Below are 14,020 nucleotides of genomic sequence, written 5' to 3'. Positions count from 1 at the left end.
AACCCAAGTCCAGCAGGTGGATGGGTTTTAGAAAGTGAGGGAACCCCCCCCCCCCCTGGCTACCAACAGCTGGTCCACAAGATGCACCACATAGTGTTCCAAAAGGCTCCTGGTGGATCTATAGTGGATACTCCAGACGGAGAGAGTTAGGACGTTCAAGAAATGGGCTATACACTTGACCCAGAAACAGGTCTACAGAGAGAATATCGGGTCCATGGTGCAAGGTCTGCCAGCACCAAAATCTCTAGTTTCGAGACCAGAAGCAAAGGGGTCAGGATCCAGTGAGGTCAGTACAATGCTCGGTGCCGAAGTGGCACTCTAGTCAAAATGTTCGGTCCCAAAATGGAAACTGAAGTCGAAGGTGTGCCCTGAGCCAAAGTAGCTACAAGTGCCGAAGTCGAAATAGGCAAAGTAAGATCTATGATTGGTGTCGGAGGCAGGGTGTGTGCCAAAACAGGCATTGATATCGAAGGCTTTGAGAAGGTTGCAGCAGAGGAAGGTGGAGCCGAAGAGGTAGAGATATCCAAAAACTTTTACACAAATATCAAAGGATTTCACTTAGCGGAGAGCTTGGCTGAAATGCGGCTTTATGACTACGCGGCAAACGAGATCTGGGGTAACAGGGAGAAGGGCATTCTGGGTAAAGACTTGGCTCAAGAATTTTTTGGTTGGCGTGAGCTTGGTAATAGGCCGACTTGGTTCCGAGGGTTCGGAACCAGACACATCGGTGATTAATGGAAAGAAGATTAACATCAGATCACATATTTTGGGAGTGAAATCAGCTGGCAGATTTAAAAATCACCCTAGAGTCCTCTGTCAGAGATACTGGGTGAGCAAATGGGTGTTAACTAAGGAAACGATTCTTTTGAGCTGGGATACAAACTATGAATTGCCTAAACACTAGTAAGGCATTAAGTTTAATTCTGGTACCTGCCAAAAAAGCAATTAATAGGAAAAGGAAATCAAAGTCTAAACCAATTGTATTTGAAGTACTGAATACTACTTGCATGTCTTCTTTCGAGGGGGCTCCTCAGTGGGGGGGGGTCTCTGAGGACTCCTCAGAAGAGTGGATACCATGAACAGGGGTGTCCTGCGGCTTTTCCTGCCCAGTGTACCGGGGGGATGGTCTGAGATAGCTATAGCTCAGAGGGTGAAAACTGGGGTTCTGACATCAAAGGAGTTCTGCCAGAAGCAAGAGCCCTCTCCACCACATGAAAGGCAGGCCTGCCTGAAGAGGGATGGGAGCCTGGAACAGAGAAGGACAACCTCGGGACCGGGGTCACACCCTGCTTCGACGGATCCTCCCACACGGGAGGAGCCTCGAGCAGGATCAGCGCAGATGCAGCCATCGGCGGAGGAGGGAAATGAGGAGAAACTTGGCATGGTACCTCGGGCCGATGCGCCCATCCCACAATCCCCAGATTGAGGAAGGACCGGTTCAGTGGCAATTGAAGACCAAAGGGACAAACTCTGAGCCGCAGTGAAATGCACTGTAGGCACCAAGGTGATGGGTTCCAAGAGGGGTCCAAGGAGATGTGCAAGATGGAGTCAGTGGATAAGGCAACCCAAGTCCAGCAGGTGGATGGGTTTTAGAAAGTGAGGGAACCCCCCCCCCCCGGCTACCAACAGCTGGTCCACAAGATGCACCACATAGTGTTCCAAAAGGCTCCTGGTGGATCTACAGTGGATACTCCAGACGGAGAGAGTTAGGACGTTCAAGAAATGGGCTATACACTTGACCCAGAAACAGGTCTACAGAGAGAATATCGGGTCCATGGTGCAAGGTCTGCCAGCACCAAAATAGTACAGTTTTGTACCTACCATAAATGTAGATGTTCGAGGATCCACATTGCTGCAGTCCTAACTATTGGGTAGTCCGCTGTCCAGTCGGCCCGAATACCAAAGTATATGGCTGACGTCGGTCACGGCGCATTAGACTGACGTCAGTACGTCAGGGTACTAATGCGCATGACCGACGTCATATCCTCAGTCTTTTCTTGCCCCAGATGTCAGAAGACCCTAAAAAGACAAGGCCAAAACCAAAACTCCAAACATACCTGCACCAAAAATATATACAATATATTCAAAATTACCAGAATATAACCTCACCTACACAACCACCCCTAAACACAGAGGGGAAGGAGGGAGGGTAAATTGGACTGCAGCAATGTGGATCCTCGAACATCTACATTTATGGTAGGTACAAAACTGTACTATGTTCTTCATTCCACATTGCTGCAGTCCTAACTATTGGGTAGAATCCCAAAGCAGAGGTAAGGGAGGCTGGCAAATCATAAGGAAGCAGGAGCTGACAACATGCCTTGCAAAATAGCTGTGGCAAAACCAGCCCTAGACTTAGAGTAGAGAGGAAGGTGGTACTGCTTAGAGAAAGTATGCACTGAACTCCAAGTAGCTGCCTCCAAAATATCCTTAGTTGCCACCCCCCTTAGAAATGCTGTTGAAGTGGCAGTAGCCCTAGTGGAATGAGGCCTAATCCCAGCTGGAATTCTCCTTGCCATGATGGGAATAACAAAATGCAATGCAAAACCCAATCCACCTAGAAATAGTTTGTTTTGACACAGGCTTGCCCTGCGAACTCAAAGCAAAAGAAACAAACAACTGCTGAGACTGCCTAAAATCCATAGTCCTGCTTAAATAATAACGCAATTGCCTGTGTACATCTAAAGTGTGCAAAATCTTTTCCCCTTTATTTTGGGGATCTGCATAAAAAGTAGGCAAATGAATAGTTTGGTTTAAAGCCACACTAGAAACCACTTTAGGCATAAAGGAAGGATTAGTACGTAATGATACCCTATCCTTATGAAAAATCAAAAAAGGCTCAACCGCCATAAGGGCCTGCAACTCAGAAACCCTTCTTGCAGAAGTAATGGCCTACAAAAAAGCAGTCTTCCATGACAAGTATTTCAGTTCAGCAGTAGCCGCAGGCTCAAAAGGTTGTAGAGTAAGTTTCTCCAACACAAAATTGAGATCCCAAGCAGGAGTAGGAGCTCTACGGGGTCTTATATTCTTTGCCCTCTAAGAAATTGCTTGAACAAAGGATGTGAAAACAATGGTGGATCACAATCATAGTGAGCTGAAATTGCTGCAGCATGAATCTTAATGGAAGAGAAAGACAAACCTTTGTCCAATAACTCAGTAAGATATTGAAGAGCCACACTCAAATTAGGCTCAGAAATCTCCAAATTCTTTGCTGCAGTCCAAAATAAAAATCTCTTCCATTTTTCTGTACACTTTCCTTGTACTAGGTCTTCTGGCTTCCATAATCACATTTAAAACTTGTTGAGGAAGTTGAGACCTGCTGTCTTTCAAAACAGAATATGCCAGGCTGTTAGATGAAGAGAGTGAAGCTTGACATTGAGCAGGTGACCATCCCTCTGAGACAACAGGTGTGGAATCAAGGGTAAAGGCCATGGAGGCTTCCTTACCAGACTCCTCAGTAATGGGTACCAGTGCTGCCGAGGCCAATCTGGAGCCATTAAAATCATCCTTGGCTTGTCTTGTCTGACCTTTAGAAGCACCTTTGGGAGAAGAGGCAGAGGTGGAAAAGCATACACATGAAGATTTTTCCAACTGAAAGAAAGAGCATCCACTTTCCAAGCTGTGTGATGAAACCTCTTTGTGCAAAACTTTGGCAGCTGGTGGTTTAGTGGAGAAGCGAACAGATCTATGTCTGGAGTTCCCCATGACACTGTCAATTTTGAAACACATGAAGATCCAGTTTCCACTCGTGGGGATCCATGATTTGTCTGCTTAACACATCTGCTAAGGAGTTCTGTGCTCCCGGCAGAAACCTTGCCTGAACAGTTAGTTGCAAGCTGAGCGCAGTCTCCCATAAAATCATTGCTTGCCTGCACAATGGGTAAGAATGTGTTCCCCCTTGTTTGTTGATGTACCACATGACAGTTGTGTTGTCTGTTAGAATCAACACCTGCCCTGGAAGAAGTAACTCCTTGAAAGCCATTAATGCAAACTGGACTGCTAACATCTCTCATGTTGATATGTAGATGCTGTAGTCTGGCAGGCCACTTGTCTTGTATCCACTTTCCATTTAGATGAGCTCCCCAAGCAATGTCTGAGGCATCTGTCGTTAGAATCTGACTCGCCTCTGGCCGGGTCACAGAGAGTCCCTTGTTTAGGTGACATTCCTGAGCCCACCACAAAAATTCCTTTTGAATGCAAGGTATTAGTTGAATGACAGTGTCCAAATGCTGGCAGTGCTGTGTCCATACATTTTTGAGATACCATTGCAGCTTCCTCATATGCAGTTTGGCATTGGGAAGCACCAGAATACAAGATGCCATGAACCCTAAGGCTTGAAGGACTGTCCTTGCAGTCAGCCCGGACTGAAGAGATAGTTGATGGAAGTAACTGGAAAGATTCTTTTGTTTGTCCGGGGTTAAAAAGGCCATCTGGGCTGCTGTATTCAGTCTCACACCCAGAAAGCACATGTCTTGAGAGGGTACTAGACTGGACTTTATTTCGTTCACAGAATACCCTAGGCATCTTAGCACTGCTATGACATAATCCAAATGCTGTAGAAGGTCTTCCTTTTCTTGAGCTAGAATCAGGCAGTCGTCCAAGTAAGGATAGATTTGAATTCCTTTCAGCCTGAAGTAAGCTATCACTGGAGCCAGAACCTTTGTGAATACTCTGGGCAGTGGATAAGCCAAAGGGCAATGCAGAGAACTGATAATGAGAATTTCCAGCTCGAAGCAGATACTTCCTGCAACTTAGTCTTATAGGCACATGAAGGTAAGCTTCCTTGAGATCTAAAGTTACCATCCAGTGATCTTTGCCCAGCAGAGGTAAAAGCTGTTGTAACGTCAACATTTTGAACTTGGGAATGTCCAGATAAGTGTTGAGGATAGATAAATCCAAAATTGGTCTCCACGTGTTCCCCTTCTTCGGTACTAGGAACAGGCGAGAATAAAATCCTAGGCCCCTTTCTGGCACGGGAACTGGCTGAATGGCCCCTATTTGGAGCAACAGAGAAATTTGCTTGTGAGCCTCTTGTCTTTGTAGAGGAGGAATGTCCGGCATGCCTTTGAAAGGAGGCAAGGTATGGAAATAAAACCTGTAACCGTGGTGAATGATATCCAGAACCCATCTGTCTTGGGTAATTAAATCCCAATTTTCTTTGAAAAGAGACAGCCTTCCTCCCAAAGGTGCTGCCAGGCGAGAAAGTACTGGCAGCTGAAAAGGCAGGTCATTGGGTCTGCTTACGAAAGGACTGACCCCTGCCCTCACCAGAAGTCTGAGCAGGGGAACTCCCTGTCCTAGGCCTAAAAGAACCTTGAGCTCTGCCCCTACCACGTCTAGACCTACCCCTAGACTGGGAATCATAAGCTGGATAAGTCCATCCCTTAGTAGGCCAAATTCTACTAAACTTCGGAGGCTGCACCTGCAAAAAATCCTTAACAGTTTGCATAGACTTAGCCTTGTCCTCCATTTTCTTTAAGACCGCTTCCACAGGCGAACCAAACAACACATCAGACTGCAAAGGAGCATCCAAAATAAGAAGTTATGTACCTACCATAACGTTCCATGTTAGTTGTCTTCTCTCGCCTTCTTTCTTGCTTGATGGGTTCGGAGCCGATCCCTCGGCTCCGACTCGGCACTTGCTTTAGCTCGAGAACTCCTTTTACCAGCTCGAGGCAGCCCCATATCCCATGATGCAAGGCAGGAAGTACCCAGATCTCGTTTGTTGACAAAAGGGCAATAACACCAAGCATAAAATACTTCCCAAAGGAAGAAGAAACTTACAGATGGAAAAAGGACCAGGTCTGAATGGTCTTTAGCATAACAGTTTCTTATACAAGGTCTGTCCAGGCCAGGGGAAGGAGGAGGGGTCAAGAAAGAAGGCGAGAAGACAACTAACATGGAACGTTATGGTAGGTACATAACTTCTTAATGTTAAGTTGTCAATCTCGCCTTCATTCTTGCTTGATGGGACCGCGTCCCTAGCACCTCTATCCTGGGTGGCTCAATGGAACAAACTCTTGTCCCTGGAGGCCAAGTCCAATTTGTAATGGGAAACAAAAGTATGAGGAGTGGCCCAAGTGGCCGCTGCACAAATAGCGTCCAAAGGTAGTCTAGCTTGAAAAGCTGTAGAAGTAGCTAAACTCCTAGTTGAATGTGCTTTAGGTTTTGAGCACAGCTGTTTTCCCCTGATCGTATAAATTTCAGTGATGACCGAAGAAAGCCATCTGGACAAAGTCACTTTAGAAACAGGTAGGCCTTTTTATTATCCGATAGGAGACAAAAAGTTGATCAGATTTTCTAAATTTTTTGTTCTGTCCAAATAATATCTGAGCTGACGGTGGACGCCAAGATAATGTAGCTTTTGTTCAGCTCTATCTGAATAGTTAGGAAAAATACGGGAGATCAATGGATTGATTCAGATTGTTTTTGAAGCGACCTTAGGTAAAAATGATGGATTAGTTCTCAAAGATACTCTGTCTTTGTGAAAATCAAATAGGGGTCGAACCGAAGAGCATGAAGTTCAGACACCCTCCTGGCAGATGTAATAGCCACTAGGAATAAAGTTTTCCAAGAAAGATATTTCAGGAACAAGAAACAGCTGTCTCAAGGGGAAGAATCAAGGATGTCAGCACTAAATTTAGATCCCACTGAGGAGGAGGATTCCTGATTGGAGGCTTTAGTAGGAAAATTCCTTTCAAGAAGGCCCTGCAGAGCCTATGGGACATAATATTATGATCTGCTATCCCGACATGAAAATTAGAAATAGCAGCCAATTGAACTCTGACTGTGGAAGAAGAGGAGCCTGCATGAAAAATCTCTGCTAAGAAGTCCAGAACTGCCTGAACAGGGGCAGTAAAAGGATCAATATTTTGGGCCTTAGCCCAATAAGAGAAACGTCTCCATTTGCTTGTGTAAATCCTCCTGGTAGAGGATTTTAGTGAAGCTACTATGATGTCTCTAACAGGGTTAGAGATCAAAGGAAGCCTGGCTAAGGAAGGAAGTGGAGCAACCATGCTGTGAGGTTGAGAGAGGGGATTGACCCGTGCAGCTGACCGGATTGGTGAATCAGTAGATCTGGCACTGGGTCCAGATGCCACGGCTGCACCAAAAGGTGATGATGGAGGAACGGGAACCAAACTTGTCGAGGCCAGTAAGGGGCAATGAGAATCAAATTGGCTCTCAAAACGGTAGCTTTCTGGATCACCTGAGGGATCAGAGGAAATGGAGGGAAGGCATAAAGAAGTCCCTGGGGCCAATCCTGGGTCAGAGCATCTCTGGGGGGATGGCCTGATAGAGGGAAGAGGCTGAAGAAGTCTGGACATTTGCTGTTTTGGGGAGTAGCAAAAAGATCGCAACATGGACGACCCCATTCCAGAAAAATCTCTTCCGCTATGGATTGCTTGAGAGACCACTCGTGAGGCATGAGAATAGCTCTGCTCAATCTGTCCGCTATAATGTTGGTTTTCCCAGGGATATGCGTTGCTACCAGAAACCGATGAGAGGAGATCGCCCATTGCCATAGTCTGAGCTTCTCGACACAAGGGTAGGACTTGGTTCCGCCCTGTTTGTTGATATACCAAACTACAGACATGTTGTCTGTGAGGACTGCAATTGTCCCTACGGGAAGAAAGTCGTTGAGGGCTTGCAACGTTAAAAGCACTGCTCTCATCTCCAGGACATTTATGTGCAGACGGTACTCGAACGGTTGCCACGTCCCATGAACCATCCTGCCCTGATAATGACCCCCCCACCCGATCAGGGAGGCATCCGTGGTGACAGTGGCTATCGGGGACAGGGGTACAAAGCACCTGCCTTGGTGAACCTGAGACGATGTGATCCACCAAGCAAGATGTTCTTTGCATGTTTGTGTCACCAGAATCTGGTGACGCATTGGGAGTTGCTGGTATGACCACTGTGTGAACAGCATCCACTGAAGGAGGCGCATGTAGAATCGAGCCAGGGGAAGAAGAGTAATGGCCGCAGCCATGAGACCTAATACCTTTAGAACCATTCTGGCCTGTACCTTCTTGCTGGCCAGAATGATCCTGACATGAGTCTGAATGTCTGAAACCCTTTGTTCTGTAAGGGTAGCTGACATCCGAACAGTGTTTAAGTTTGCGCCTATGAAGGTAACAGACTGGCAGGGCGATAAGGATGACTTTTCGAAGTTGACTGAGATGCCCAAATGAGAACAAAGGTCTATTGTGTAATCCCTGGCTTGTATAAGCTGATGCCTGGTGGTGGCTGACAGGAGCCAGTCGTCGAGATACGGAAACACCTGGAATCCTTGACGTCTCAGGTGAGCCGTGACCACTGCCATGCATTTGGTGAACACCCTGCGGGCTGTAGTGAGACCAAAGGGCAGGGCTCTGAACTGAAATGACTGGACCCCAGCCAAAGCGGAGAAATCTCCTGGAGCGTCTGTGAATTTTGATGTGATAGTACACATCCTGAAGATCTATTGAGCACATCCAGTTGTCCTTCTGTAAGAAGGGCAGAATTGACTGAAGAGTGACCATTCGGAATCTTGTCTTCCTGACAGACTTGTTGAGTCTGCTGAGATCCAATATTGGTCTCCAGTCTCCCGTCTTTTTGGGGACCAAAAAGAACCTTGAGTAGATTCCGGCTCTGAATGGTCTATTGTAACTGGCTGAATGGCTCTTTTGCAGTAGTTTTGCGATTTCTAACTCTGCAATGTCCCTTAGACCGGTGGTACATCTGGAAGGGAACTTGAGGGGAAGGGACTTTCCTCGAAAGGAATTATGTAACCCTTGGATATGATCGACTGTACCCATCTGTCTTGAGTGAGGGAATGCCAGGCTTCTGGGTACAGTGATAATCTTCCCACGACTGCCTCCAAGGAGGGACAGCCGGGCAACACCTCAGGGATGCTGAAAGGCTTCTCAGGAAGAGACTCCCTGTTGCCCTGGTTCTTCGGACCCCTCTGCCTCTAGAGCGCCTGTTGTTGTTACCCCTCTGCCTCTAGGGGTAAACTGACCACGTGAATCCGCGTGACTCCTTGGATTCTGAACCACATCTTCCCACCCTTCTGTCCTTTGGGATAAGGCCTAGAAGGTGGAAAACGGACTCCAACAGCAGAAAGAGTCTTGCCGTCCTGCTCACACCTGGTCAAGGTCTCCTTCACCTGAGGGCCAAACAAAGCTGACCCATCGAAGGGAGAATTTGTGAAGGACGCCTTAAAGGATCCGCCGAAAATCACATAGCCGCATCCAGGCTTGGCGTCTAAGAGCCACACCTGTGCCTCGCGGCTCTACTGCTCCATCCGCAGCATAAGATATTAGCCGCATGGAGGAGTTAGCAATGGAATTGAGGGTTCCTAGCTGAGAAGCAATCTTTCTTGGGCCCCTGCAGCTGTAGGATCCTGAACTACTTCTCCCAGCTCCTTCAGGATATCTCTCTGGAGTCTGGTGAAGTGACAAAGATAATTCAGCTTAACGATAGCAAAGGTCGCTGAGGAAAACATCCGCTTGCATTACCTATCCATGGTCCTAGAGTCCTTATTAGGAGGATGGACGGCACGGAAGGATCTGCAAGTTCCTTTTGGTGGCCGCAGCCACCACCATGGCATCAGCAGGGACACCTTTGGTGAGGAATTGTTTGTCACTAGGGGCAGTGATAAATTTAGAAGGCCTCCTAGGGACTGGCTCTACAGAGTCAGGAGCTGTCCACGCCTTCGTGCAATAACCTGCATAAGGGGGTCGAAGGCGGAGACACCCAGGAGGTGGAGGGCCGAGATCCAAACGCCTCTAGGTATACTGACTCATCCTCAGAGGGATTGTTGGTGGGCCAGTTTCCCCTCTGTTTCAGAAGTTCTAGGATGTCTGAGAAGGAGACATCCTCAGAGGGGGATCTAGGGGATCCCTCTGACTCATCAAAGTCAGTATCCGAAGTGACAGACTCAGGAGTCTACATGCTTCCTCTTACAAGTCCTCTTCCTAGGAGGATCTCCGAAACATCAGGAGAATCCTCGGAAGGGGGGAAATTCCCAATGGGGAAACCTGAGGCGGAGGATCTCTGGGTCCTGTAGCAAGAGAAGTGGCAGAGATGTCAACAGGTACAATAGAGGGAGGAGCTACGGGAAGAGACTGCTGACTGATACCAGTGGCCAGTACACTCTTCATCACCTCGAATGCTCCCCTCCCAGGCAGGTCCGAGAGAACCCGCTCCGAAGAGCTAGGAACTCCAGGGCCACCGAAAGGAAGTCTCGAGGCAGATGTCGGAGCCGAGCTCACCAAGGCCGAGGCTCCAAGGGAAGAGCGGGCTCGGACAAGGGTCCGATGCCACTCACCCCTCGGAGGAGACCATGGAAGCCCGACCACGAATCCCTCTAAGGAAGAGGAGATAAGAGTAGGGGCTGAAGGGACAGAAGGAGGTATCCGCCCTCCAGCCGTAGCAGTAACCATGCCGAAGACTCCAACTCCAAACTCTGGGGTAGAGTCGAAGGAGGAACAGTAACGGGGTGTGGACCAACAGTCGTCTGCTGAGACGGACTGTGTAGCATTTGGGCCAGTACCTGTGACTTGAGCAATCTACTGACCACTCTCTCTAGGTCATGATCTGACAACCTGGATGACCTTGAAGATCGGCTCCGATGGCTCCGCTCCGATAGAAGAGGCGGCCGAGCCGAAGTATCGGCTCCAAGGAAGGACACCTCGACCTCTTGCGGGAATGGGCCATCGGAGCCGATACTACTGATCCTGTCGGCACCGATTTCGGAGCCGGCAGAACGCTCGATGTATCGGCTCCAGCGAGCCGATACAGCTACAAGGTAACGGTGTCGGAGCCGATCGGAGCCGACACCGATGCCTGTGCCACATGGGTGTCGGAGCCGATCGAGCCGACACCGATGCCATGTGGGTGTCGGAGCCGATCGAGCCGACACCACAGTGGTCAGCAGATTCGCACCGATAGCCATCGGCGAAGCTTTGTGGATCAGAATCGCTCCAGCCGAGCCGATCTCGACTCTATACGAGTCGGAGCCGAGGCCGCAGGCTTAGAAACAGAAGCCTGGGCCTTGGCAGTTTTGGTTGATTTTTGTGGGGCCGACTTAGCCGGAGAGCCCTCCGGCTTAAGAAGACCCCTGAGAATCAACTTATTGCGTCTCTCCTGCAGGACTCTCTGGCTGAAGGAGTGACAAATAGCACAGGAGTCCTGCAGGTGAAGAGGGCCCAAACAGTACAGGCAAGAAGTGTGACCGTCTGTCAGAGACATCTTCTGACAGCACGAGTCACACTTCTTAAAACCTGAAACCCTCTCCTTAGACATGGTGCCTAAACACAACAGACACACACAGCAGTCAAAAGAAATTAAACTAATACCAAGAGGTATTTAGTAAAAACACCAACACACACACCCTAACAGGGGATGGGATAGGAAAATTGACTGACTAAAAATTAAAAGAGACAGGGATTTCTGTCAGAAAAGGTTAATTTAAAATTAAACTATCAAAAAATTAGTTTTAACTAAAAAAGGGGGCTTAAATATCACAAAAGTGAACAACTTACCAGGAGCTGGTAAAGAGAAGACCTCCCAAGCGAAGCGGCAAACGAGATCTGGGTACTTCCTGCCTTGCATCATGGGATATGGGGCTGCCTCGAGCTGGTAAAAGGAGTTCTCGAGCTAAAGCAAGTGCCGAGTCGGAGCCGAGGGATCGGCTCCGAACCCATCAAGCAAGAATGAAGGCGAGATTGACAACTTAACATTCCTTGTTTTAACATGCTCAGCTAAATTCTGATCTCTCAACCAGGCGTGCCTACGAAGAACAGAACCAGTGGCAGCCACCCTCGAGGAGGCCTGCACAGCATCAAAACCACATTGCAAGGAATGTTTACCCACCTGTTCAGACACATGAACTAAATCTTGCAACTCTTTACAGTCAATACCTTCTGCCAGAGCATCCACCTTAGATTTCAATTGTGAAAGGAGATAATTCTGATATTTTAACATGTGAAACTGACAATTCAACGCCCTCATGGCTAAAGTGGAAGAAGTATACACTTTCTTTCCCCATCTATCCAAAGCCCTTGCCTCTTTATCAGGAGGAACAGGATTTTTAACAACAGAGGCCTTGACACCTTTAGGCCCCTGAGAGACAGTTTCCGGGTCTGCCCTAGGACTCTTAAAAAGATACTTATGAGCTTCAGCACCCTATAGTACCTATCCGGTTTAACTGGGGCAGGAGGCAAAGAATCAGGATTCAGGGAAGCCTCTGCAAAAACATCTTCCACCACATTCAGAACAGGAGGTATAGCTAAAGGCCTATGCTGGGGTAAAAACAAAAATTCCCTAAGCCTCTTCCTGGAATCAGAGAAATCTTGACCTTCCCATTTAAAATGCTCCCTCATGGAATGCAGAGTCTCTGAAAATGAAAAATCCTCAGGAGGAGAAGCTGAAGGAGTAGAATCATCCACATCAGAATCAGAATAAGGAGGATACTCCTGCAAGCCTTCAGCCGAAGACTCAGAAGCCTCCGAACATTGCTCAAAACTCTCCAACTCAGGTTCCACCCTAGGCCTCTTATCAGGAGGGGGAATAGAACCTCTAATCATAGTAATCAAATCCTCTGCCATTTTAAGCATATGTTTCTTAGGCAAAGACCCTGAAGCACTAGGAGAAACCCCCACTGAAGCTGAACTTGGCCTGCCTCTCAAAGAAGCCTTGGAAACAGAAGGAGAGGCTCTAACCACCTTAGGAAGAGAGGGAAGAACAGCCACCTGAGAAGCCCCCTCAGCCTGGCCTACTTCCTGCGAGGATACATCCTGTAACAGTAAAGTCTCACCCTGAGACTCCAAAGAAACACCTGGCAAAACCTCCGCTCCACTGAGCCTTCTAAAGATCCGGCGCCTGGGACTGTCGGTTCTTCCACTCTAGGCTTCGCTGCTTTGTCCTTGGCGCTTTTGGCGAAGCGGCCGGAGCATCCGACGGCATTTTATAATTACAACGCTTCCCAAACACTAACCTGGCACAGTCTAACCTTCTCTTAATAGTGCATTTGTTAAATCTAGCACAAGAGCGGCATCCAACAACGTCGTGCTCAGGCCCTAAACAAGGTATACACAAAGTATGGTAATCCCTATGAGGTATCTGTTTCCCACAAGAAATACAGTTATTCACTTTTTCTGACATCCGGTTAAATACTGAGGCAAGAAAAACCAAAATATTCCCAACGGGTACTTAGCCAACTTTGATTCGGTCTGAAACTCTGACTTCAGAAACTTTCAGAACGCCAACCTGCACTCGCAAAACTGCTTCTGCATCGGACCATGCGGCAAAAAAGACTGAGGATATGACGTCGGTCATGCGCATTAGTACCCTGACGTACTGACGTCAGTCTAATGCGCCGTGACCGACGTCAGCCATATACTTTGGTATTCGGGCCGACTGGACAGCGGACTACCCAATAGTTAGGACTGCAGCAATGTGGAATGAAGAACATCTCTAGTTTCGAGACCAGAAGCAAAGGGGTCAGGATCCAGTGAGGTCAGTACAATGCTCGGTGCCGAAGTGGCACTCTAGTCAAAATGTTCGGTCCCAAAATGGAAACTAAAGTCGAAGGTGTGCCCTGAGCCAAAGTAGCTACAAGTGCCGAAGTCGAAATAGGCAAAGTAAGATCTATGATTGGTGTCGGAGGCAGGGTGTGTGCCAAAACAGGCATTGATATCGAAGGCTTTGAGAAGGTTGCAGCAGAGGAAGGTGGAGCCGAAGAGGTAGAGATATCCAAAAACTTTTACACAAATATCAAAGGATTTCACTTAGCTGAGAGCTTGGCTGAAATGCGGCTTTATGACTACGCGGCAAACGAGATCTGGGGTAACAGGGAGAAGGGCATTCTGGGTAAAGACTTGGCTCAAGAATTTTTTGGTTGGCGTGAGCTTGGTAATAGGCCGACTTGGTTCCGAGGGTTCGGAACCAGACACATCGGTGATTAATGGAAAGAAGATTAACATCAGATCACATATTTTGGGAGTGAAATCAGCTGGCAGATTTAAAAATCACC

At 47.9% G+C, this 14,020-nt stretch overlaps 1 protein-coding gene across 1 annotated transcript in view; it reads right to left on the bottom strand.

Moving 5' to 3' along the window:
* The window catches only part of LOC122805627 (ras-related protein Rab-1B), a gene marked incomplete in the record, with an annotated part of 407,618 nt that overhangs the window by 79,809 nt on the left and 313,789 nt on the right, over positions 1 to 14,020 (bottom strand).

The sequence above is a fragment of the Protopterus annectens genome, chromosome 6.part1, assembly GCF_019279795.1.
Source record: "Protopterus annectens isolate FY-2018-M chromosome 6.part1, PAN1.0, whole genome shotgun sequence".
NCBI classification, from domain to species: domain Eukaryota; kingdom Metazoa; phylum Chordata; order Ceratodontiformes; family Protopteridae; genus Protopterus; species Protopterus annectens.
Note: the sequence above shows the minus strand (reverse complement) of the source record. Positions and strands in the feature narration are given on the sequence as shown.